The 24,326-nt window shown below is 49.1% G+C and overlaps 1 protein-coding gene across 9 annotated transcripts in view; it reads right to left on the reverse strand.

Annotated features, from left to right (window-relative positions):
• The window catches only part of PKNOX2 (PBX/knotted 1 homeobox 2), a 279,747-nt gene that overhangs the window by 193,057 nt on the left and 62,364 nt on the right, over positions 1–24,326 (reverse strand). Inside the window, exon 1 of one of the 9 annotated variants that reach the window (XM_074977024.1) lies at positions 12,781–12,799. The exons of the other annotated variants lie outside the window; for them this stretch is intronic. The gene's annotated coding sequence lies outside the window, so the exon portion shown is untranslated. Of the gene's footprint in view, positions 1–12,780; positions 12,800–24,326 lie in introns of those variants that run through there. 9 annotated transcript variants of the gene reach the window in all.

Raw genomic sequence — 24,326 nt, forward strand, 5'->3', positions numbered from 1 at the left:
AATCCGGCATGATTGTAGTTAGCTGGACAACCATTTATCAGGGGTGTGGCTAAATTTCCCACAGTCCCATAAAGTTTGTTTCCAGCCACCAGTCCTGGCTCTCAGGGTTTGGTGCTGTTATTTACCTGTAATTTTCCTCCCGAAATGTCTTCTAAGAGTGCAGTAAGCAGTGAAAGTACCAGTAACATGCTAGACAATATTAACCTCTCGTGGTCCGGAAAATTCTCTCATCTAGCACTGGTCAAGTCCCGAGGGTGCCAAGTGAGAGAGGTTCAACCTGTATTAAGATTTCTTTTAAGATGCACCCTAACTCCAAGACTGAGAACCTTAGTTGGTTGAAATCATTGCATTCAACAAAGATATGCCAATTTACAGTAGCTGTGATTCAGGCCCTAAATTTTCTGGGTTTCTGATGCTTATTTTTGACAACTATCCTATTCCTTAGAGACTAAAAAAATTACTGAAATGAATCTCCAGCTTAACAAAGATTTTGGTCTTTGAATAAACAGCTGCCTGTAGTGCTTGAGGTCAAAGTGGAGCAGACAATTGAAGTGTGTCCCCCATAGAGTCAAAGGGCTCCTTTTTCCAGAACTTGCTTAGCCTGGAGCAGAATAGGAACAGTGTCACATCATGCTCTAGGCTGGGAGACTTGGCTTTATTCCACTGAAACACAATCCCAGAGGCAAAGCCATGCTGCCAAGCACAGCTTTGGATCACATGCCAGTGTCCCAGCCAAGCGAGCCTCTGCCTAAATGTCTAACTTAGATGGGGATTGGTGCTCAAAAGAAACAAGGAGCTGCAGAGTCCTGCACAAGCTGGACTCGTCTGCAGAAAGTGAGCTCTGGAGGCCAAGGACCTTTGCAAGGCAGTGCCTCTGCTTCACCTTAGCCTCTCAAAGGACTTCCAGCTCACGATATGATCCTGAAATGGGCCTGTATTTCATCCTGTGAGGTGCGGAGGGTACTAGCAGGGCACCTTACCAATCCCTCTTGTGGGGGATGGGGGTTCCTGCAGGCAGAATTATCTGAACCTTCTGTGTGGCCTGTGCAGTCAGACCCTCCTTGCGTGCCTTGCCGTAATAAATAAGTTGCCGAAGGTGGCTGCAGAATCCTCATCCCTGGAGATGTTGAAGAACAGCTTAGACTACTATCTAACAGGGATGATACTGACAATGCTCGGTCCTGCCAGGAGGGCAGGGGACTGGACTTGATGACTTCCCAAGGTCCCTTCCAGTCCTAGTGTTCTATGATAATTAGCCAGGGAGGGGAACAGTGGGGCTGTAGCCTGTGGGCTCACCACGGATGGATGAAGCTCTTTCCCAGCAACGTTATGCTCTGTGACTAAAGACAGTAACGAGTCCCAGGAGGGCAGCGGTGTGCGGCACATGGTGCGCGCGCTGTGCCTTGGAGTAGGGATGTGCTTTGAGGATGAGGTCCGAGGAGCCCAAGGGAGAAGGCAGTGAACAGCCAACCTCAGCTCACGCTGAGTGTGGGAGGCTGCTGCCCTCTTGGTGAGAGTCACTCAAGCTCTGCAGTGACAGACGTCCAGGAGGGAAGACCCACAGCAAGGAGGAGAGAACCATTTCCACACCCTGAACTCAAAGGCTGGCAGAGGAGTCGGACCACTGCCTGGCCGACAGATGAGCACTTCTAATCAGGAAAGCAGAGGTAAAGAGACAGCATCCCCTTCAGTGCCCCCAGCCAGGTACCATCTTCACAGCGCTGAGAGCCAATGCGGCACTTGTCCCCACTTGCTCCTCATTTCCCACCCCACCGGAGGAGCTGCCCGGCCCTGTCCTGGGCTGGCTCTTCCTTCCTGCACTGCCCTAGGGTTAACAGACACCCTGCAATGCATGGGACAGTCCCGAATTTCCTTCCCACGGGACATTTTTGCATAAATAGAGGATGTGGGACTTGTCGGGCAAATTCCATCCTGCAGCTGTGGCTGCCAGCAGGGGCTCCTGTCTCAGCCAGCTCCCAGCTGGGGATTCCGCAGGGCTGCAGGGTCCATCTGTCCCCCCCAGCCAGGGACCCCCTGACTGGGACTGCTGGCAAGGGCTCCCAGATGGCTCCCAGCTGTAGAGTCCCCCACTCACAGGTCCTCAGCTCCCAGCTACAGGTCCCACAGGGCTGCAGGATCCCTCAAAGCTTTTCCTCTGGCAAGGAATCCCATGGCTGGGGCTGCTGGCTGGGGCTCCGTGCCCCACCCAGCTCCCAGATGCAGTGCTGCAGGGTCCCTCCGCCCCCTTGGCTGGGGATCCCATGGCTGGGGCTGCCTGTCCTGCATAAGTTTTCTAAAAATCTGGCAACCCTACGCTGCCCCCTCCCACTCACATCACCAGGATGAGTGGCCATTTTGTTTCACGTGCAGCATTGTTTGTGAACCAAGGGCGTCTGTTGCAATCACAGGGGTATTGACCGAGTGAACACTTTGTTCATGTAAGTCTGCACAGTATGTATGCATGCGTCCACTCACCAGCACCTCCCCCAGAGCAGCAGGACTCCTAGAACGACCAGCAGAGAACGAGGGCAAGAGTGCAGGTCAGGAGTCAGGGGATGTGGGGCAGAGGGGCTGGGAAAGGAAAACGGCATTGTTCTCAGGCATTCTTCTGAGGAAGCGAACAGTGGATTAAATGCCAGACCCTCTGGCTGTTACCCGCAGGAGGGCAGGTGAGTTCCCCGAGTCTGCTGGCCCCACAGCCCAGCGGGCAGGCAATGCAGGAGGTCAGGGTAAGTCGGAGGGTGGCAAGGCTAGGAAAGTGCTGGCTAGGCAGACAGGGTCAGGGAGGGTTGCTGGGAGAGCCCTCTCTCCAAACACCATCATCATAGAATTCTAGGGCTGGGAGGGACCTCAGGAGGTCTTTGAGCCCTGTCCACATATCCCCAACTCCAACTAAATCATCCCAGCCAGGGCCTTGTCAAGCCAGAAATTAACAACCTCTCGGGACAGAGATTCTACCATCTCTCTCGGTAACATTCCAGTGCTTCACCACCCTCCTGGGGAATGAGTTTTTCCTAGTATCCAACCTACACCTCCCCCACCCCAACTTGAGACCTTTGCTTCTCATCATCATCATCAAGGCAGCTTTATTAACCTGCCCAAACCCAGGCCCAGGAGAGATAACTGATCGTGTCCAGACATGTGGATTAGATCAGCAGGACAAGACCAAGGCCGCCACAACAGAGCAGCCGCCTCATACGCATTCGCTGCCGCACCTGGGCCAGATTCACGCTGAGGAGCTCCGCTAGCGGGACTGAGCTGTGGGCTTTCTGCTCCAGAAGCGAGGCTGGCTCGCCACCTCGCGCAGCGTGTGAGCACCTGCCAGTGAGGATGAAATTCACCCCACAATGGGGCAGCACAAGGCCTAGCCCCCTTCACTCCTGGGCAGGCTCAGTACGAGTCATCTCCTCTCCTCCTGAGAGGAATTCCAGTCTTACAGGGGACAGTCCAGCCCAGACTCCTATAATCAGGGTTTTAGGAGAGTTTCCCTTCGAAGCCCATGTTAAAGGGTCGTACACTTGCTAACCCTCCGCCCTTTCTGGCGGTAACTTTTCCTGCTTGGGCTGCCGGCAAGGTGGTAGTTGTTGTTTTGGCACTTGAGCAAAGCGTTTGCTGACATTCTGGGAGATCTCAGCAAGTAAAGCAAATGAACATTTCCATTGCAATAGAATTATACTGTGATAATGCAAATACAGCGTAACTTAGCAGCTTGCCACATCAACAGGTCTCATAAAAAGGAGAAAAAGTCCATCAAGTGCTGTGGTACAATGTAGAGTATTAAAAATGATCCTTAAATCTTGGAATGGTTTGAGACTCTGCTACCAAAAAGATTTCCTGGCACCACAACTGCTCAGCTGGCTTCTGCTTTTAGACCCGGCTACGTATTCTCTGGAAGCAATTGTAGAATCACAGAAGGTCATCAAGTCCAGCCCCCCGCCCAAAGCAGGATCAACCCCAACTAAATCCTCCCAGCCAGGGTTTTGTCAAGCCAGGACTTAAAAACCTCTAGGGATGGAGACTCCACCTCCTGTCTAGGTAACGCATTCCAGTGCTTCTCCGCCTGCCTGGGGAAACAGGTTTTCCTAACATCCAATCTAGACCTCCCCAGCTGTAACTTGAGACCCCTGCTCCTTGTTCTGCCATCCCTCACCACTGAGAACAGTCTCTCTCCATCCTCTTTAGAGCTCCTCTTCAGGAACTTGAAGGCTGCTATCAAATCACTCCTCGCTTTTCTCTTCTGCAAACTAAATAAGCCCAAATCCCTCAGCCTCTCCTCATAGGTCATGTGCTCCAGCCCCCTAATCATTTTGGTTGCCCTTTGCTGGACCCTCTCCAATGCATCCACATCCTTCCTATACTGGGGGGGGCCCAGAACCAGATGCAATACTCCAGATGTGACCTGACCAGTGCCAAGTAAGAGGGGAATAATAACTTCTCTAGATAGGCTGACAAAGGTGCTCTGAATGCACCCCAGTAGCCATTAGCCTTCTTGGTTACAAGGGTGCACTGTAGCCTATAAGCCACACACCTTTCTTTTTCCACCTCCCTCCCTCTAGGGCCTACCTACCAGCAGACCCTCAGACTGGGATTAGCCATGCCAGCCCCTGCACAGCAGGCAGTGGGTCTCTATTATCACAAACACCATTTCTGGGCAGATCAGAAAAGTGGGAGAGGGGAGTTCCACTGCACTGTTCAGCCAAGGGGATCCCCCACAGGTGCTGGGGAAACTAGTCTACTGTCTCCCTCTCCAGTCTTCAGAGCTGAAGGTGCTACACAGAGGCCAGCTTAAACTCCCTAACTCTGTGCTCCCCACCAGGGATGGCAGCAAAACCATGTGTTTCCTGTGCTCAGGATTTTATAGCAGAGGGACAGAGGGAACAGGGTGGCAGCCAGAGCGAAGCTTAATGGGACTTAAAAATATAGACAAAGTTAAGCATATTCTTAAGATTTTTTTCTGCATAGAGATGGTCTGAAGCACATACTTAGAGTGCAGCATGTGTTCAATAGCTTTTCTGAGCAGAGACCTGAGGGCCCAATCGATAATAATGTCTTATTGAGAGATAACAATAATATCCCAGGCACCTTGAAGTTGGAGCTAAAAGAGCCACTCTTGGCTCACACGCATATATAACATTTATTAACACAACAGGCTTTTTATAATAATCACTATTATTATATTGGGCAAAGAAACACGGTAACTCCATACACAAGAGATGGCAGGGGTCACACACAGGCAGCTGGCCTCAGAATGACATCCACCCGCTTTTGACTAAGCTGAGCCTACAAAACAGTACTAACAGGTAAAGTGCTGGCTCAGTTTTCTGGAGGCTTGTTGCTTCAGAGTCAGTGACAGAGCTAGGCGAATGCTTTGCTTGATGCACTCTTCATCCCTCCTTTGTGTGCGAAAAGTTCCTACCAACTTCAATTCTTACTTTGTTTCACATAAGCCAACAACCCTCTGGGATTTGTCTACATAACATTAACATTTTGTTAGTCTTTAAAGTGCTACATTTCTGCTGCTTTGTTTTGTATGTATGTGCCCTGCATTAGACTTTATCACTGCTGTGTGCTAGCGCCTTAGCCTTGGTCTACACCAGGCAGGGAAGTCAATTGCAGATACACAATTCTAGTGACAGCAATTGCATCACTAGAATTGACTTATCTGCAGTCGACTTACCTGGCTGTCCTCACAGAGGGAGTTTCTCCCATCAACCTCCATTACGCCTCATGATATTGAGGAGTACAGGGGTCGATTGCTGATCCCAAATAGTTAAATTTTGCACATCCCTACTAGGTGGGCAAAAATCGAACACAGAAGATCGACCCTGATCGGGTCGATCTTCTACGTAGTCTAAACAAACCCTTAGTCACATATCTCCAATTGGCTAAGTTCCATTCTGTTCCCCAATTGGCTACATAACAGTAAAAAGGAGAAAGAAGGCACAATCCTTAAAAAGCAATAAAAATCACGCAAAAGTATTAAGCATAAGTAGAAAGAAAGAAAGGTTGGATTTAAAGAAGAGAGATAAAAAGACACAAATTCACTATAAAAACAAACATGCTGGTGAAGAGCACAAAATTCTAATCAACTGGCAATAGGGAAAGGCAGTGGGTTAGAGAGAGATGTAGCTGAATCAGAACTTTAAGTAGTGCCCCAAAGCCCTGATTCAGCAGACAATTTAAGCCTGCATTTAAGTCCCACTGAAGTGCATGCTTAAAGTTGAGAACATGCTTGAGTGCTTTTATGCATATGAATGTAATCAACACGCTTCAAACTAAGCCCATTCCACTGCTTTGCTGGTCTTTCCAGGGTTACCTTCCCCCTAAGTCCTTATTCTTTTTAACTGTTTGCTACTCTTATCTTGAAATTGGTTTGTAAAGTCTTTTGGTCCGGGAGGCTCTCTATATGTTGGCACCACTGATGTCTGAATGGTGCTCCAAGTGTCTACCAAAATCATTTAGGTATCAGTATTACAAATACTTGCCTTTGGCTCTCCCATGCACTGGGCAGAAGAACTGTGTGAATTTAGGTGCTGACAGGATGACAAGAGCAGTCAATTTTGAGGATCTCTTAACCCTTTTCTTTCCAGCTCCCTTTGTTGTGTTTGGCCAGTACCATCACAGTTAGGAAGTGAGGCCGTGTGGTGTAATATCGCAGGCTGAGTGAGGCCTGGTTGAAAATTTGTTTCCCCGTCACATTCGCATCTGTGTAACGATGCCATGGAGGCTGGCCATGGAACTTGAATCTCAGACCAACAATGTCAAAAGCCTTTAATGCTTGAATGAGGATGGGGGTCAGCAACCAAAATAGCAAGGAGAACCATTTTCTCAATTTGGTAAAAAACTCAGTAATTCAAGAGCCACACTGCATGTGAATATGACAGGGTCTAAATAAATAACATCAAACCAGACTTTTGTAACCCCTACTTGGGAACAGCACCCACACAATGATTTGTGATGCAATGCCTGTTTACGGCAGGACGGTCACAAACCTTTTACAGATTGTATTTCCTCACACTTTACATGTGTGTTTGTGCCACTGTCTTCCTGACTTTCATTCCCAAACCCACCTTCCTTATGCCAGTTCTACTTCCCATTATCTCAGTTTTCTTTCTTAAAATGCGTGTTGCCCTTCACAGCAGGAACGCTGCAAGCTTCCTTTTCCAAATCAAGATTTCCTTAGCAACATGACCAAAACACAGATCCCACAATGGACACTGGACATATAAAAGGGGGAGTTATCCAACATTTTGAGATCATGCACCGTGTGCTATTTAAGTGAGTTGTTCATTGTTGGGACATTCATGGTTTATCAAAAATAATCACAAGGAGTTTTTTTTTTTATTTCACAATTATAGCATCGGGAGCTCCAAAGACGTCCTTAAAGAGCCACATGTGGTTGTGGAGCCACACGTTGCAAACTCCTGAACTACACCAACCACCCTCACCCAAAAGTTCAGTGGATTCTTGTCCCCTGATGTGGTCCAGCCTACATCCTTGCACAAAAAGCCAGACTGCCAGCGTGTGTTACATAGGTGCAGTTCCAACAATAAAGTTGCAGCCAGATTTTTATGTGGCTTGTCTGGTGTGCCAGGGCTCTGGCTGGGGTTCCAAGGTTGTAGCTATCTCTCAATTTTTTTGATGCCAAGGATCAGGCAAACTCAGTATTTCTCTATGATGCAATGTTATGTTATTAAAAACACCACCCCCTTACCTGGCTTACATCACTAAGCTCTCATTTCTAGCCCACCAAGCCTGGAAGATATCAGCTATTAAAACCACAGCATTGTTAGAGACAGGAAAGCTATCAGTCCCTGCCCTATTTCTGTTGCCACATGGAAGGAAGGTAGCTTAGTCACTAGACTAATCACGTCTTTGACCCTGAAAACTGTTTTCCAGTAGCAGCCATATACACAAGATGTAACTCCTGTATCCCTTTGTGTGAAGGCACTGCAGTCTGATGGGCCTGTCCAGCCAAGATGCAGTTCCTAAGACCACGGCTACAGTGAGTTGCAAATGGCATTGTTCTTGTGAGATTTTCAGTATTTATTATGTTACTCAAAGCCCCAGCTCCTGGAGTTATGTGGTTAGCTGAGAATTTCAGCTTTCTTTACAACAACTTCTAGTCCTCATGGCTGTGGAGAAAAGCCCAAAAACCTAAGTTTCATAGGTTGTAAGAGTTCATACAGTTAAAGGCCAGAAGGGAACACTAGGCCATCTACTTGCATTTCACTCACTTTACCCCTGTGTCAAGCCCAACAATTTGTGCATCTCTTCAGAAAGGGCAATGCGAGCAGAAACTCAAAAGCAGAAGACAAATGTTGGATTCAGCAGTTGCTGAATTTAAAAAAAAAAAAACCCTCTGATTTTAAACCCCATCTCATGATTTTTGGCAGCCCTAACTTGTGAACACTTGAGGTGAACTCTCTCTTCTCCAGCCAATCAGTCAGAGTTCCATTCCACAAAGTAGATATACGATGGAAAACAACTTCAAAACTCTTGTTATGATTGAACCTATTTCACTGCGTAAAAATCAAGGCTTGCTAGGCTACCAGAAAATACTTAGTAAATTGGACCCATCATGTCCACAGTATCTTTTGTGTCTTCCATCCAAGCAGGCATCATGAAACTGAAGGAGCACATCTATCTATATATATGAATGCATAATCCCAAATAGCAGATAAGGCCTTCATGTCCACCTCAAAGATGTGTTTGCTCTTTCATAAATTTTCCTTAAATTATAATTGTGGCGTATGTGCATGCTCATGCATGCATGCGCACACACACACACAAATCTTCCAACACTGAAAGTTGGTCTCTATAAAATAAAAGAAGCTGTTTAAATGTCTCTTTTCCAAGCCAGCCCCACAGAGCTGGAGCCGAGAATACATTAGCCTTTAATGAAGTGAAACTCTCATCTTGCTGGAGACACCTCATTTAGCGCAATTGTTTCAGAGCCATTACAGAAAGACAATTACAAGGAAGCGGCGAGAGTAATTGGAAATGCTGGCAGGAGCTGGGCGAAATGATAATAAATAAAAATATTCACCCTAATAAGCTTCCAGGAGGGGGTGGGCTGACGAAAATCAACATAATTAGAACTGAACCTTGGCAAGGAAAAACAGACAGCAGGGTGGCAAGTGCTCAACATGTACTGGGAGAGGGGAAAGTAAAAGGAACCCAACTATTTACTTGATCTGCTGTTTGGCGCTCTGGACTGACCTCTGGAGAAGCTGCTTTCACTGGAAAGCAGAGAGGCACTTGATGAAGAGAAACAGATCCAACATGCCAGGAAGAGTCACAAAGTAGTACAGGTTGAATCTCTCTAATCAGGCACCCTCGGGACCTTACTGGTGCTGGGTGAGAGAATTTGCTGGACCACAGGAGGTCAATGTTGTCTAGCACATTACCAACACTTCCACGGCTTACTGGGCTCTAAGAAAACATTTAGGGGTAAATTACAGCTAAACAACAGCACAGAACATTGAGAGCCAGGTCTGGTGACTGGAAACAAACTCTATGGGCCCACAGGAAACTTGGCCACCCCCTGATAAATGGTCATCCAGCAAACTAAAATGATGCTGGATTACAGAGTTTGCCGGACAAGAACATTCCATATTGGAGAGGTCCAACCTGTATTGTGATGAGAAGACTTGCACACTGTTGTGTTCATTGTGTAAAATGTGAACTATATTGCAATTTTCAGATTAATCAAATCTCCGTCCTCTCTGTCTACCCCATTCTCTCTCACACGTACACACCTCCATACTCATGTAAAATGAATAGCCCTTCCTCACCTAAGGACATAAGAATGGCCAGACTGGGTCAGACCAAAGGTCTGTCTAGCCCAGTGTCCTGTCTGCTGACAGTGCTTTCACCTGTCATCCATTTCCAGCCTTTGACCAACAAAGGCTCGGGACACCATTCCTACCCTTCCTGGATAATACCCATTGGTGGACCTAACCGCCATGAATTTGTCAGGTGAAAACCTCTGCTGTGTCTTTTCAGAGAGGAACATGAGGAACATGCAGTGCTGTTGGGTACAGGCAAAAACCGTACAAAATATCACACACTTTGGCTGCTCCATGTAGGACCAATAATTCCCTTTTCTCAAGCAGGTATTCTCATACTGAATTCAAGATAAAGAGTTAAATACAGTTCCGGTTTTGTTTGTTCACTTGCACCACATTGCCATGGTCTGTCATGCTGAGCTGAACTGCAGCTGAAAACACCCTAGAAAGAACATTCAGTTCTAATAATTCAAAAGTGATTTTTTTCCAACGACAAAAAAAACTACCTTTATAGTGGCCTTTTAATTGTGTCCTAATTGAAAAAGAAAGTGCTTTGCAAGGAAGACTACCCTAAGGAAACATTCTTCCTGACACCAGAGCATGTTTCAATTTTGGAGGGCAGAAAGGGTGCTATAGAGTTGATTCAATGTTTCTTTTATTGGCAAAAGGGATTCCCATCCATAACAAAGTGACGTGAAGATTTAGTCAATTCTCTGTAGATCCATGAATGTTTACCTTCATATACAGATATGGAGGGACCCTAACACCCTGATCTCTAGAGCTCTTCCAAGGGCTTGTAGTGATAAAGTACCCCTGGACTCCAGTGCACACCTGAACTTGGGGAATACAGCTGAAAACACCTTTTAGTTTTACAGAGTAAGTGCCTCCATATCGGTAAGGACAGCCACCGCAAATTAAATATTCAGCCATCCTATTTAACTGCACCAGCCAAGGATCAGAGTACAGTAATGTAACAGTCTCTGGCTTGACAGCTTCCCAGTGGTAGCATTTTTGAAGTCTATATATTTTAAATTACACATACCATAAATGCATAATAATTGTTACCTGTAGCAAGATCTCTGGGGGTTAGGCTGGGAGGGTACATATTTCTATGGCATTAGATTTATGTCTATTTTTATCTCTCTATAAAAAAGCATGCCGAATAGATAATGGTGCATAGGTTCTCCAGGGGATATTTAGTAGCATGCTGCTTCTACGAGCTGTTCCCCTATAGAATAAGAGCTCTATTAGCACCTAAGGGAAGAGGAGGGGAAAGGCATGGTGGAGGGGCACGGCAGGGCTGTTTTATACAATGCTGCTTTGGTAGCCAGCTTCAGCAGGGAACAGCTGGAGCAGAGTGCATTGCAGCTACGGGGCAATGATGTTCAACAATGTATGATAAGCAGAGACTAAAGCAATGGAGACTTGGATACAAATGGAAATGCAATTAAGGAGCCTTGATGGTTCTGAACCAAGCGGTACTAAAAATGAAGCTCCCGGCAATGTGAACCTGCCCACCTAAGGGTGTGGTTCATTGTCTCATGGAGTGGCACCTAGACCACTTACAGAGAAAAAGAATGTGTCTCCTCTACAGCCTCAGCTGCAGTCACTTGGCTTTCAGCTCAAACTGGAGCAGCTCTGGCGCTAAGCTCCAGAGGTCCCAGGTTCAAATCTTCCTGCCAGTGGTTACAGATAGACCCCGTTTTGCACCCAGCAGGCAAAGAGAATATCCCGCCTCTCCCAGCATCTCCCGCCAGCGGGGGAATCTGCCTCCGTCTGCAGGGATAGCTGCCAAACCTCAGCGAAAACGTTAAAGAAAAAACAAAACAACAGCCCCAAAGCAAACCCAAACATTGCTTGTTTGTAATACAGCTCTGGCTCCGACATGGCCCATGGCCAATCGAAACAACGCTCTAAAAGCTTCTGACTAGCAACAAACTTTTCCACTTCTTGCTGCAGATTACGGCAGGAGGTTTCCTGGGGACTTGGGCTTCACGCCATCCCCACCAACTGCTGACCAGCAGGAGAAACACGGAAAATTTGCATTTAACTTCACAGCAAGCTGAAAAGCATTTAAATGAAACAATAAATGGGCAAAAGTGTTGATCTATTAGCAGCATTTGTGTGGAGATTTCCGATCCAGCAAAATATTCTCAAAGGAGCATTGTCCCCGAGCCTTTCCAGAAGCCCCAAAGAAAAGGAAGCTCAATCGGACCAAATTCTTCATAGGTTTCATTGTTCCAGACTGACGATATCAAGCCACTTGATGGCTCCCTGCAAATCTCGACTCAGGCTGCTCCCTCGCTGATTTCCCAAACACACTCAACTCCTGTCCACCACCTTGAACCTCGACGCTGACCCCTCAAACACACAGATCCAGTCTCCTCTCCTCCGCCCCCAAACACACACTGATGATCTCCTCTCCCCCCAACACAACTGGTCTCCTCTCTCCAAACACACCCACTGTCCCCTCCCACCACTTACATCCTCCCCCAAAAATGCTCTGCTCGGGCCTGCCCATATCCCCACTCACAGGCAAATATGGCCAAAATTTGACACAGAGGCAGCAAAGGGCAATAAGACAACATCCCGCACAGACTGACCTCCAAGCAACACAGCGGCACGTACCATGGAGCAGTGGCAGATGAGACAGGCTTGGCATGGCTGCCAGAACCAGTGGCTGTCAGTAGGGGTCGGACTCCTGCGACCCCAGGGCTATGGGATCAGAGCAATGCAAGCGGGACAGTCAGTCATTTACACACTGTGTGGCTTCCAGAGCCTGTAGCTAAACACAGGAAACCTTCTTGTGCAAGAGCTTAAAACAGGCTCCAGCAACGGCTCTGACATGTCTGTGACTAATGAAACATCCTCAGTCACATTGGAGTTAAAGCTATTTCCAGTCCAGCAGTATAAAACCCTCCTAGGCCCAGCACGCTGACCTCTAACTCATGGGGCTAAGAACCACCTTGGTTAACCCACAACTACCCACCTTCTAGGGCCATCCCGAGACTGCGTTCGCTTACTGCTGCCTGCTCCTGGCACCATGGACTTGTTGGCACAGCACTCAGGCACCTGCAGCTGGCTTGGGCCTGCTGAACCCCAGCACTGTTGGGCTCAGGGTGTGGGGTGGTTTCACTGCTGTCCAACTTCTCGCAGAGGGCCTGTAGTAGGTAGAGGTTTCGTAAGTGGGAAACTGAGGCACAGGAGATTACAACCCCAATCCAAGCGGAGCCTCAGTTTTTTCAGTGTACTTCACAGTGGTTTATAGGTTCAAAGCCCCATGTGACAACTTGGGAACCTGCAACGGAGAGCCAAAGGGACCGGCTGCATAGAGTTAGCAGAAGAGCCATGGTTAGTCTTCTGTCTGGCTGTCAAGCAGCCAGTACAATCCATCTGAGGGAGAAGTGCCCAGAGGGGTCCCCGAGCCAGGCCCCAGGCCCCGGCCCCCTTCTTCCCTCGCCAGCCAGCCCAGACTGCCCCGCTCACCAGCCCAATTCCAGTTCCAACCAGCCAGGTCCCTCCTCCCATCTTGCTCCTGTTTGCCAGGGAAGAAGGGGGTCACCTGGCTGCCTGGGTTACAAAGAGCAGGGAGGGCCATTGCCTACGTGTGAGGAGTCAGCACACCCAAACTCCCCTCCCCACTGTCCACTGGTACTGTGCCTGGGGAAACTGAGGCACATACCTCCAGTTACTGCAGGACAGCAGGAAACACATGTGACTTAACTCGGGGGAATAAAACCCTTCCACCCCCACTTCATCACATCTCTCCCTACTTCGAAACCAAACTGAGCCGCGTTACTTAGTCAGTGACCTGGGGGAGTGCTGGGCCCTCCCTGCACAGGCTCTAATGGCTGCCCTTGCAGAGCACGCTGCCTCAATCCCTACAGCGCTACCAGGCCAGCAGCTCCCCCAGCTTCACTGGCAATGATGAACCCTTGAGCCTGGCCTCTCTCAGACTGGGGAGAAAGGAGCACGGCGTTAGTGGCCACCTGGGAATTGCTGGGTTGCATGACATGCCCAGCACCACAGAGGGACAGTCAAATGTACCTAGCACAGCATGCTAAGGACATGACCATTCTGTTCCTGCAGTTCCCAGCCTATTTGGAGCTCACTAAAAGCCCCCGGGCTCTAGTGGCTATCACAAGGGAGAGAGAAACGCCTTTGCTCACCACAGACAGAGGTTTATGCGCCATCCTGGTTTCAGGACATGTACGTATGTTATCCCCACAGCCTCACGGGACTGCACAGCCACAGCATGCGCTGTCCCCACCAACCTCTGCCATTTGTAGCATGCATTTTAGAGTCTCAGTTATACCTGGCACATGAACCAGTTTCCAGGGATTAGGAGCTTCCCTGGGGCTGAGGGATTTTGGCTAGCTGACGGGGTGGTGGGAGGGATGGAAATGGCCCTATCACCAATGCCTCGAACATGGGGAGCCTTGGCTGCCGATGAGACGGCAGCAGAAGTTATGTTTAGCATCTGGGACATCTGCTGTGTGCGCGGTTGCTTAGGGAGAGACCACTGCAGTGCTAAATATATATTTTGAAAAGGACTGCTGAGGCAGTCCAGGCATAACCCTGACATTTGCCAGCCAGAGGGCACAGAACTGACTTGCCTATACAACTCGGGAGGACTCTCCTGAAAGAGGCTTTTAACAGTTGCAGCTCAGCCCTTTGGGCACCTGCAGATCGGGTGTGGAATAAGGCACTTAAGTCCCTTTCTCTGAAGGCTGCCTCTCCACCTGGGCCGCACCCAGACATCTAGAACCAATTGCCTCTCCCCAGTTCATTCCTCAGCGTTTTTCTTGCTGTGCCTTCGTAGAACTGGGCGAGTATTTTCAGATTCGCAGCTGGTTTGCCAGACAGTCCAGGGGCAGATGACATGGACTTATTAGCAAATTTAACATAAATTCTCCAAATAGCTTTGTCCCAGAATTAAACTTTAGCCAATGGCTAAGGAGTTTACCTGGGAGTTGGAGGCTGTGACCCAAACACAGGCCATGGGTTAAGGTACATGCTCACATGTTCACTGTCCAGTACCTGAACTCAGCAAAGTTGTGGCTGGTGCACAGGCTGCACCTCTCAGATCCAGAACTCTCTCATCTGGCAACCACCGATGTGCCAGGGACGAGAGAGCACCAGGCTGGGGGCGGGACCTGTGCAGGACCCCTGCTTGCCTCGCAATAGCAGGACTGTGAGTGGAGGCCCCACTGCCCGGCAGCAGAGGGTCTGGAAGCCAGACCTGGCCCCGCCCCAGAGCAGTGCACCCAGGAATTGGATCTCTCCCCTGCCTGGCCAGAGCAGCCCTCAGCCAGTATGCAGGGGCCACGATCGTGGATAGAGCCCTTGGCGGTGCAGAGGCAGCTGGGGCCAAGGGTCTGGAGCAGCCATCATTGAGGCCAGAGGTGGGGGGCTGGAATCAGGGCAGAGACAGGCAGGGGGCTGGTGGCGGGGGACCTTCCCTGGTCCAGCAAATCCCCTCATTTGGGACCAGTCTGGTCCTGAAGGTGCTGGATATGGGAGGTCCAGCCTGTACTGGACACTGGATATTTACATACTTATACACCAGCTAGCACAGCCACTGCCCAATCTTGTACAAGATGGTTTGACACAACAATGTCTGGGGATATTTTGTTCAAAGATAAGAGGAGTAAGAGGAGGTAGCTACCGGATGCCATGAAATACATAAAGTGGTGTGTAAGTTATGGGTGTTAATTGTTGGTTTTAGCCAGGGCACTTGGCCTGAATTCTTTGCATGGCCGAGGGGATGTCAGATACTCCCACTGTGAACTGAGCCATGCCCTGCTACTGGGCATTCATGTGTACTCAGGGAGCCAGAGTGCTCAGTGTCTGGGGCAGGGAGGATTAGTGTGGGGATTCCCGGGGGGCATGGGCCACATGCCTCTTCCCTGGCTCCTACCCTGCCCTTCCCATGCTCCTTCGTTCCCTGCCCATAGACTCCAAGAGGTGGAAGGGACCTCAGGAGGTCACTGAGTCCCGTCCCCCGCCCAAAGCAGGGCCAATCCCAACGAAATCATCCCAGCCAGGCTTTGTCAAGTCAGGACTTAAAAACCTCCAGGGATGGAGATTCTGCCACCTCTCTAGGTAACACATTCCAGTGCCTCACCACCCGTCCGGGGAAATAGTTTTTCCTAATATCCAACCTGGACCCCTCCCACCGCAACTTGAGACCATTGCTCCTTGTTCTGCCATCTGTCACCTGTGAAAACAGCCTCTCTCCAACCTCTTTGTAATCCCCCTTCAGGTAGGTGAAGGCGGCTATCAAATACTCCCTCACTCTTCTCTTCTGCAAACTAAATAAGCCCAAATCGCTCAGCCTCTTCTCATAAGTCATGTGCTCCAGCCCCTGAATCATTTTTGCTGACCTCCCCTAGACTCTCTCCAATGCATCCACATCCCTTCTGTAATGGGGAGCCCACAATTGGATGCAGTACTCCTGATGTGGCCTCATCAGTTTTAAATAAAGTGGAATAATCACTTTGCTAGATCTGCTGGCAATGCTCCTACTAACACACCCCACTGTGCCGTTAGCTTTCCTGGCTACAAGGGCACACTGTTGACTCATATCCAGCTTCTCAGACACTGTAATGACCAGGTCGTTTTCTGCTGAACTGCTGCTTAGCCAGTTGGTCCCCAGCCTGTAACAATGCTTGGGATTCTTCTGTTCTAAGTGCAGAACTCTGCACTTGTCCTCGTTGAGCCTCATCAGATGCCTTTTAGCCCAATTCTCCAATTTGTCTAATTCACTGTGGATGCTCCAGCATATCTCTCTCTCCCTCCAGCTTAGTGTCTTCTGGAAACTTGCTGAGGCTGCAAACCAACCCATCAGAGAGGCCATTAATGAAGATATTGAGCTAAACCAGCCCCAGGACCAAGCCCTGAGACACTCCATTTGATGCTCGCTGTCAACATTGACACTGAGCCATTGATCAGCACTCATTGAGCCCAACAATCTAGCCAGCATTCCACCCACTGCACAGTCCATTCATCCAAGTCCCACTTCCACACTGTGCAAGCTAACCAAAAATCCTAATAGCAGTTGTAGGCACTCAGCTCTTCCGAGAATCAGATTCAAGGTGCTTCATGTAAGGCAACCAGAAAGTGATGCACCCAACATTTGTGGCAACTTTTAAAAATTCTGTCTCCCAGCCATGTACACAAGCGTATGGGGCTTGCTTGAGCCTTTTCATTCCTTTCTGCCCCAAAACACATTTTTTGTGAAAAAAAAAGGCGGGAAAAACCACCACACACATTTTTCCATCCCATTGTTACAACAGTTACCAAAGTCACTGTCATGGAACAAGGCTGGAGACAAAATATTTCTGTTCTTCATTTGTTTATGTAAGATCTGAGTGTGCACAACATGTGGCTTCCTGGAAATCAGCTGGAGTTGGGACTTATGTTTCATTTAAAAAAAACAAAACAAAAAAACCAAACAAATATTTTTTGTATTTCTATTTAGGACCAAATTATTTTGTTCTCCAAGGAGAGATCGCAATTAACTGCAATTTTCCTGTAACTTTCTCTGTTTTACTAGCCTATATCAATGACGAGTATTTGGAGATATCACGGTGCGCATCGGAAGAGTTAAGGTAGATCTTGTTCTTAATTACTGTGATGAAGCAGAGAAATGACCAGGCAGCACAGCAGGGGTTAAAGAGAGGCTAAGGGCCCAGCTAGCTCCACTAGGCTCTACCTGCAGCCAAGGCCAGGCTGGGAGTGGGGAGAAAAGGAGAGATCCTAGCCTACTTGTGGCTGACTGGAAAAGGGGCAGGAGCTAGCCACCTCTCTGAGTAAGGGGAAGGGTCACTAACCTGCCCATCCAGGCAGAGAGCTGAGAGGAAGCCCTGTGCCCCCAGCTGCAGGAGACGCTGGTGCTGGTAACTGTTCCCCAACCAGCTTGTTCTGGGGTGAATGAAAACCCAAACATCGGGATCAGCCCTCTGTGGGCTTCTTTTTTCTCTTACGTAATATCTAGCTCAGGATGCCGCTTGCCTGAGAAAGTCGGCTCTGCTGTGCCTGGACTGCACAAAATGCATTCAAAAAACTCGACTTAAGCTCTCCCAACAGGTGGCCAGAAACCCTACACTGAGCAGGCCCTGCCTTACTGAGTCTGTTAGCAAGAAACATCTGGCTGGGAGCCCAGAACGCCGCCCGGGATGGTGTGGGTGGGGGAGGGCGCAGTTTCGGTACAGCTCCAGGTCCCCTGACATAGAAAAACAAACAAGGTGACCAATCAGAGAGCCGAGGGCCCCCCCCACCCCGTGCTGGCCTACAGCAATGGATTTGCAACCTGCACGCTACAGGAAACGAGGCTGGAAGGCTTGTATAATTGGGGTGGCTCAGGGGAATTGTCTTGGCGGCTCATTGACACCACGCTCACAAGAGAGCATTGATGGGAGATAGTGAGATGTTCAGGTCTGAGTGAAAGGGAAACTCAACCTTAACTAACCACCCTTCCACCAGGAGTACAATGGGCCAGATCTCCGACTCACACCAATCTGGTAGAGCCCCACTGATTCGCCAGCCTCTGGGAGGAACCGAGGTCAGTTCAATCAGCTGCAATAATTACTGAATGGCTGGAGCATTCTTGAAGGATTCACACCAGGCAACAGGACGTCAGGCAACTGCCTTGAGCCAGAAGCCCGAGTCTGTCTTCTGGGACAGCCCTTGCGTGATAGAAATGGGCACAGCACCCCTGAGGCACAGCCGCTCACACAGAGCAAAGTCCCTGACTTGTGAGATACCAGTTCTTGGACACTTATTATAGGTTGAACCTCTAATCTGGCACCCTTGGGACCTGATCGGTGCTGGACCACAGGAGGTCAATATTGTCTGGCAGCATTACCAACACTTCCACTGCTTACTGGGCTCTTAGAAGACATTCAGGGGTAAATTACAGCTAAATAACAGCACAGAGCACTGAGAGCCAGGACTGGTGGCTGGAAACAAACTTGATGGGACCATGGGAAACTTGGCCACACCTGTGATACGTGGTCGTCCAGCTCACTAAAATCATCATGGATGGTGCTGGATGAGAGTGCCCCTTCAGAGAGGCTCAGCCTGCAAAAGATTTGCTTGGGTTTACCAGGGAAACGTCCAACTGCGGCTAACACATGCCACTCCAGGGGCAACAATGAAAGAAACCCTCCAGCTTTTCAAACAGCGAAGCTGTAAAATGCCAAGTACCAGCGTGCAAAGGGCAGCCTGGGCACGCAAGGCACTGCTCAGGGAAGGGACAGGATCAAAAAAAGCCAGATCAGGAGCGTGCTCATTTTGCACACAAACCCTACAAACGTTGTCTTTCGGCTGCTCCCGAGGGCAGAGGAGAAGCAGATGGTTTGGTGAGGAAGGACAATGGAAGAGAGCTACTCCAATCTGCATAAATAAAGAAATAGGAAGAGAGAAAGAATGGGAAGCCACACAGAGACTCTAGCATGGAGAGAGGTGGGAAAGGAAAGGGGACACAGCCCCTACAACAAGGAGGTGGGGGACACACAGACCTCCAGGTGTGAAGGAGGGAGTCGATGGTTCCAGAAGTCTCTTTTGTAGGAGGAACGGCAGGGCAGCATGCAGGCAGTTTGGGGGGTGGGGCTGGAGGAATGTGCTCACGGATGCTATAGAAGCTACAAAATGTGCAATACCCTAGTAAAATCTGAGTCAATTTAATAAGCCAAAATCAAACTTGATATAAGTCAGTGAAATTGCTCCCGCTTACCTGAGGCTCGAATTAGACATAAGAGCAGCCAGACTGGGTCAGACCAAAGGCCCATCCAGCCCAGGGTCTTGTCTGCCGACAGGCCAATGCCAGGTGCCCCAGAGGGAGTGAACAAAACAGGTAATCATCAAGTGATCCCTCCTGGTCACTCATTCCCACCTTCTGGCAAACAGAGGCTGGGGACACCATTCCTGCCCACCTTGGCGAGTAGCCATTGATGGACCCAACGTCCATGAATGTAGCTAGCTCTCCCTGAATGCTGTTAAGTTCGTGGTCTTCACAACCATCTCTGGCCAGGAGTCCCACAGGACTACCCTGAACTGCACAAAGAAACACCTCCTTTTATTAGTTTTAAATTCAGTGATTTCATTTGGGGACACCTCGTTCTTATGCTTTGGGAACAAGTAAATAACCTTTCCTTATTCACTTTTTCCACACCAGTCATAATTTTATAGACCTCTATCATATCCCTCCTTAGTCTCCTTAGACCTCTTACACAATCCAAGAAAAGGCCTTGCTTGCGTAATGTCCATGAACACAAACCTGCCCTGACTGTGGCTGAGCAATTAGAAAAGCGTTGCCTTTTTCAGAAACTATGGTGGGGTCTGATAACTCCCGTGAGGATCACCGTCCACATATGAAACAACAACTCTGCAGCCAAAGGCACTGAATAAACTCCCCCACACTTCACACTATTGGAACCGTACCTAGACAAAACGAACACGCACATTCCGCACTAAGCCAGGCGTGCTGGGAATTATCATGTGCGTAGCTACAGACTGTTCCATAAGCTAAGCAATGCACTGCTTATAAAATCACATCCTGAAGCTTTTGGGTTAACAAAAGATTTACAGAAAGAACAAAGTTCATTCTCTGACTATAACCAGTAAAAGAAGAAGCTGAGGGACAACGGAGCACCCAGGCTAAATTTAAGAACATGAGAGCTGCGTCTACACGTGCACGCTACTTCGAAGTAGCGGCAGTAACTTCGAAATAGCGCCCGTCACGTCTACACGTGTTGGGCGCTATTTCGAAGTTGAAATCGACGTTAGGCGGCGAGACGTCGAAGTCGCTAACCCCACGAGGGGATGGGAATAGCGCCCTACTTCGACGTTCAACATCGAAGTAGGGACGTGTAGACGATCCGCGTCCCGCAACATCGAAATAGCGGGGTCCTCCATGGCGGCCATCAGCTGGGGGGTTGAGAGATACTCTCTCTCCAGCCCTTGCGGGGCTCTGTGGTCACCGTGGGCAGCAGCCCTTAGCCCAGGGCTTCTGGCTGCTGCTGCTGCAGCTGGGGGTCCGTGCTGCATATACAGGGTCTGCAACTAGTTGTTGGCTCTGTGTATCTTGCACTGTTTAATGAAAGTGTGTCTGGGAGGGGCCCTTTAAGGGAGCGACTTGCTGTTGAGTCCGCCCCGTGACCCTGTCTGCAGCTGTGTCTGGCTCCCTTATTTCGATGTGTGCTACTTTGGCGTGTAGACGTTCCCTCGCTGTGCCTATTTCGATGTTGGGCTGAGCAACGTCGAAGTTGAACATCGACGTTGCCAGCCCTGGAGGACGTGTAGACGTTTTTCATCGAAATAGCCTATTTCGATGTCGCAACATCGAAATAAGCTATTTCGAAGTTGGGTGCACGTGTAGACGTAGCCGAGAATGGCCATACTGGGTCAGACTAAAGGTCTATCTAGCCCTGTGCCTTGTCTTCTGACAGAATCAATGTCAGATGCCCCAGAGGGAGTGAACAGTACAGGCAATCACCAAAGTGATCCCTCTCCTGTCATCCATTAAATTTAAGTTTCCTTTGACTCTTGTGTCAGACTCATAGAACCCTGGGGCTGGAAGGAACCTCAGGAGGTCACTGAGTCCAGCCCCCTCCCCAAAGCAGAATCAACCTCAACTAAATCATCCCAGCCAGGGCTTTGTCAACCCAGGACTTAAATACCTCTAGGAATGGAGATTCCACCACCTCTCTAGGGAACCCATTCCAATGCTTCACCACCCGCCCGGGGGAAATAGATTTTCCTACTATCCAACATAGACCCCCACCCCACTCCCGTCACTGTAACTTGAGACCATTGCTTCTTGTTCTGTCATCAGTCACCACTGGGAACAGTCTCTCTCCATCCTCTTTTGAACCCCTTTCAGGAAATTGAAGGCTGCTATCAAGTCCCCCCTCACTCTTCTCTTCTGCAATCTAAAGAAGCCCAAGTCCCCCACCTTCTCCTCATAGGACACATGCTCCAGCCCCTTAGTCATTTTCAATGCCCTCCATTGGACCCTCTCCAATGCATCCACATCGAGTCCTTTCCATCTGTGTATTCAGGAGTGCAACTGAATTGCAGTTATGGGTTCAGAAAGCCGCAATGCTCTACAGTGGGCTTCATTAGGCGATTTTTACAGCACAGCTATTCTTGCTGGGATGTGCAAGTGCCAACCCAGTACACTGCATGCCCTGCTATCACAGGTATAAATAGCATGGTAGATGGGGCATTGCAACTTAGGTGAGTAATGTAGAGCAAAGGGCCCCACTCTTCTGAATGCAACAAATCTCTCGGCACACCCACGCAGGGCCTCTCTCAGCTATGTGGCTATTTTTAAAGATATGGAGCGTGTTTCTGCCTCCCGCCCTCCAGAGCCTTTCGCCATTACACATTGCAACAGAAATGGATGCAGCCAGCCTTTCACTGAAATGTGGATCTAGATCAGTGGTTTTCAGTCAGCGTGCTGTAGCACACTGGTATGCTGCAAGAACTCAGGACTCTATTAGGGTTTAAAAAAGAGCTTGATAAATTTTTGCAGGTTAGGTCCATAAATGGCTATTAGCCAGGGATAAAGTATGGTGCCCTAGCCTTCAGAACAAGGGCAGGAGATGGATGGCAGGAGATAAATCACTTGATCATTGTCTTCTGTTCTCCTTCTCTGGGGCACCTGGCATTGGCCACCGTCGGCAGATGGGATGCTGGGCTGGATGGACCTTTGGTCTGACCCAGTATGGCCGTTCTTATGTTCTAACTGTCAAAGTGTGCTGCAGAAATTTCACCTATTTCCCCTCTCCACAGCTCTTTGCGGAGTCAAGTGCGGGGTGGGAATAAATGAAATTTCACTGCACACTTACATGACCCTGCCCCAGCTCAGGGCTCAATCAGCAAGGCTGCCCAAGTCCCAACTGGCTTGGGTTGGTCGATTTCCCTTCACAGAAGCTTTGCAAAGCAGCTGCTGCGGGAAAACTGACCAACCCTGCACCCATGACAAGGTGTCTCCATCTTCTGTAACCTTAATAACCTCAGAAGGTCATCAAGTCCAGCCCCCTGCTCAAAGCAGGGCCAACGCCAACTAAATCATCGCAGCCAGGGCTCTGTCAAGCCGGAATTTAAAAACCTCTAGGGAGGGCGATTCCATCTCCTCCCTAGGTAACACATTCCAGTGCTTCACCACTCACCTGGAGAAAGAGTTTTTTCTAATATTCAACCTCAAGCTCCTCCACCACTACTTGTAGTCACTCCTAGTAAGGGAGCTGCAGGTTCGAATCCCCTCCGTTCCCAACATGGAGCAGAGGTTTCAACCCCTGCCTTCAAGTGACCTATCCAAAGTAACGTCTTCTCAGTATTTTCCATCAAAGTTGTTCTACTTGTTCCACAATTATTCATTAGGCTAGAGAACTTGAGAACATCTCTATAGACCAGCAGGTTGGGCACTAGCTCCAATTAATATTTTTTTATATAAATCCCTTTGTGGCTCTGTTCCTTCAGGACCCGGCAAACTCAACCGGGGAAAGTTGAGGTGGCCTTTCATTTGCAGAGTCAAACTGGAGTTGGATTGCTTAATGCAACATAGTTTATTAGACAGGGCAATTAATGTGCAGTATCGCATGGCTTGGCTGAGCCCTGGAGTTGGCACACACATGAGGAGTCAATCTGCAGCCACGTAATTGGGGTTGGTCCAGCTTTAAGCGGGGGGTTGGACTAGAGGACCTCCTGAGGTCTCTTCCAGTCCTAATCTTCTGAGAGTGTAGGAATTATCAATAAGCACCACTGGACAGAACTGTGCGTGGGGAGAGGGCACTCGCATTCCACCTGGAAATAAGGGAGACATTTATCTGCAAATAAACAATGATTACATGGAAAAAATGCCACATTTAACAACTAATACGACCACCTGAGTTCCAGCCCCGTAAAAGCCCCTGACCAATCTTAAGTATCATTCCAGGGTTTATGCTGTCATTTGGGTTACTAACCACCTGCCAATGGACTGCGACTATAGTCTGGAGCAATACAAAGGCATGAGCTATTACAGTAGGGGTGTCCACTACGTTCACCACTCGCCACATGTGGGGGAACAGAGTACTGTGTTCTTGTGAAGTGGGGAGCGGTGCCAACCTGTGGCTCTGGAGCTGCATGCAGCTCTTGGAGCCTTTAAATGTGGCTCCCCCGGAGAGCCACACGCGGGGAGTGCCATCTGCCCGCTTCGTGGGAGAAGCGCATGGTGGCAGCAGTGGCTCTGGTAAGTCTCCAGCACTGAATTAAAAGGGGGGCTGGGGGTGCCTGGCTCTGTGGGGGAGTGGTCCTGGGAGTGCCTGGCTCTGTAAAGGCTGTATAGCATAATGTGATGAGTATGGAAAGATCACAACCACAAAAGTGGCGATCTTTGACTTCCTGTTGGACACCTCTGTATTACACAAGGCCTGCACGGGGTGGGACCCACACACAGCACCCCACACTCTCCCACCCAGAGAACACTTACAGCAGCAGCTCCTGCTGCCTGATTTAGAAGCTAACATGCAGGCGGAAAGGGCT

The sequence above is a fragment of the Carettochelys insculpta genome, chromosome 25, assembly GCF_033958435.1.
Source record: "Carettochelys insculpta isolate YL-2023 chromosome 25, ASM3395843v1, whole genome shotgun sequence".
In the NCBI taxonomy this organism is placed as follows: domain Eukaryota; kingdom Metazoa; phylum Chordata; order Testudines; family Carettochelyidae; genus Carettochelys; species Carettochelys insculpta.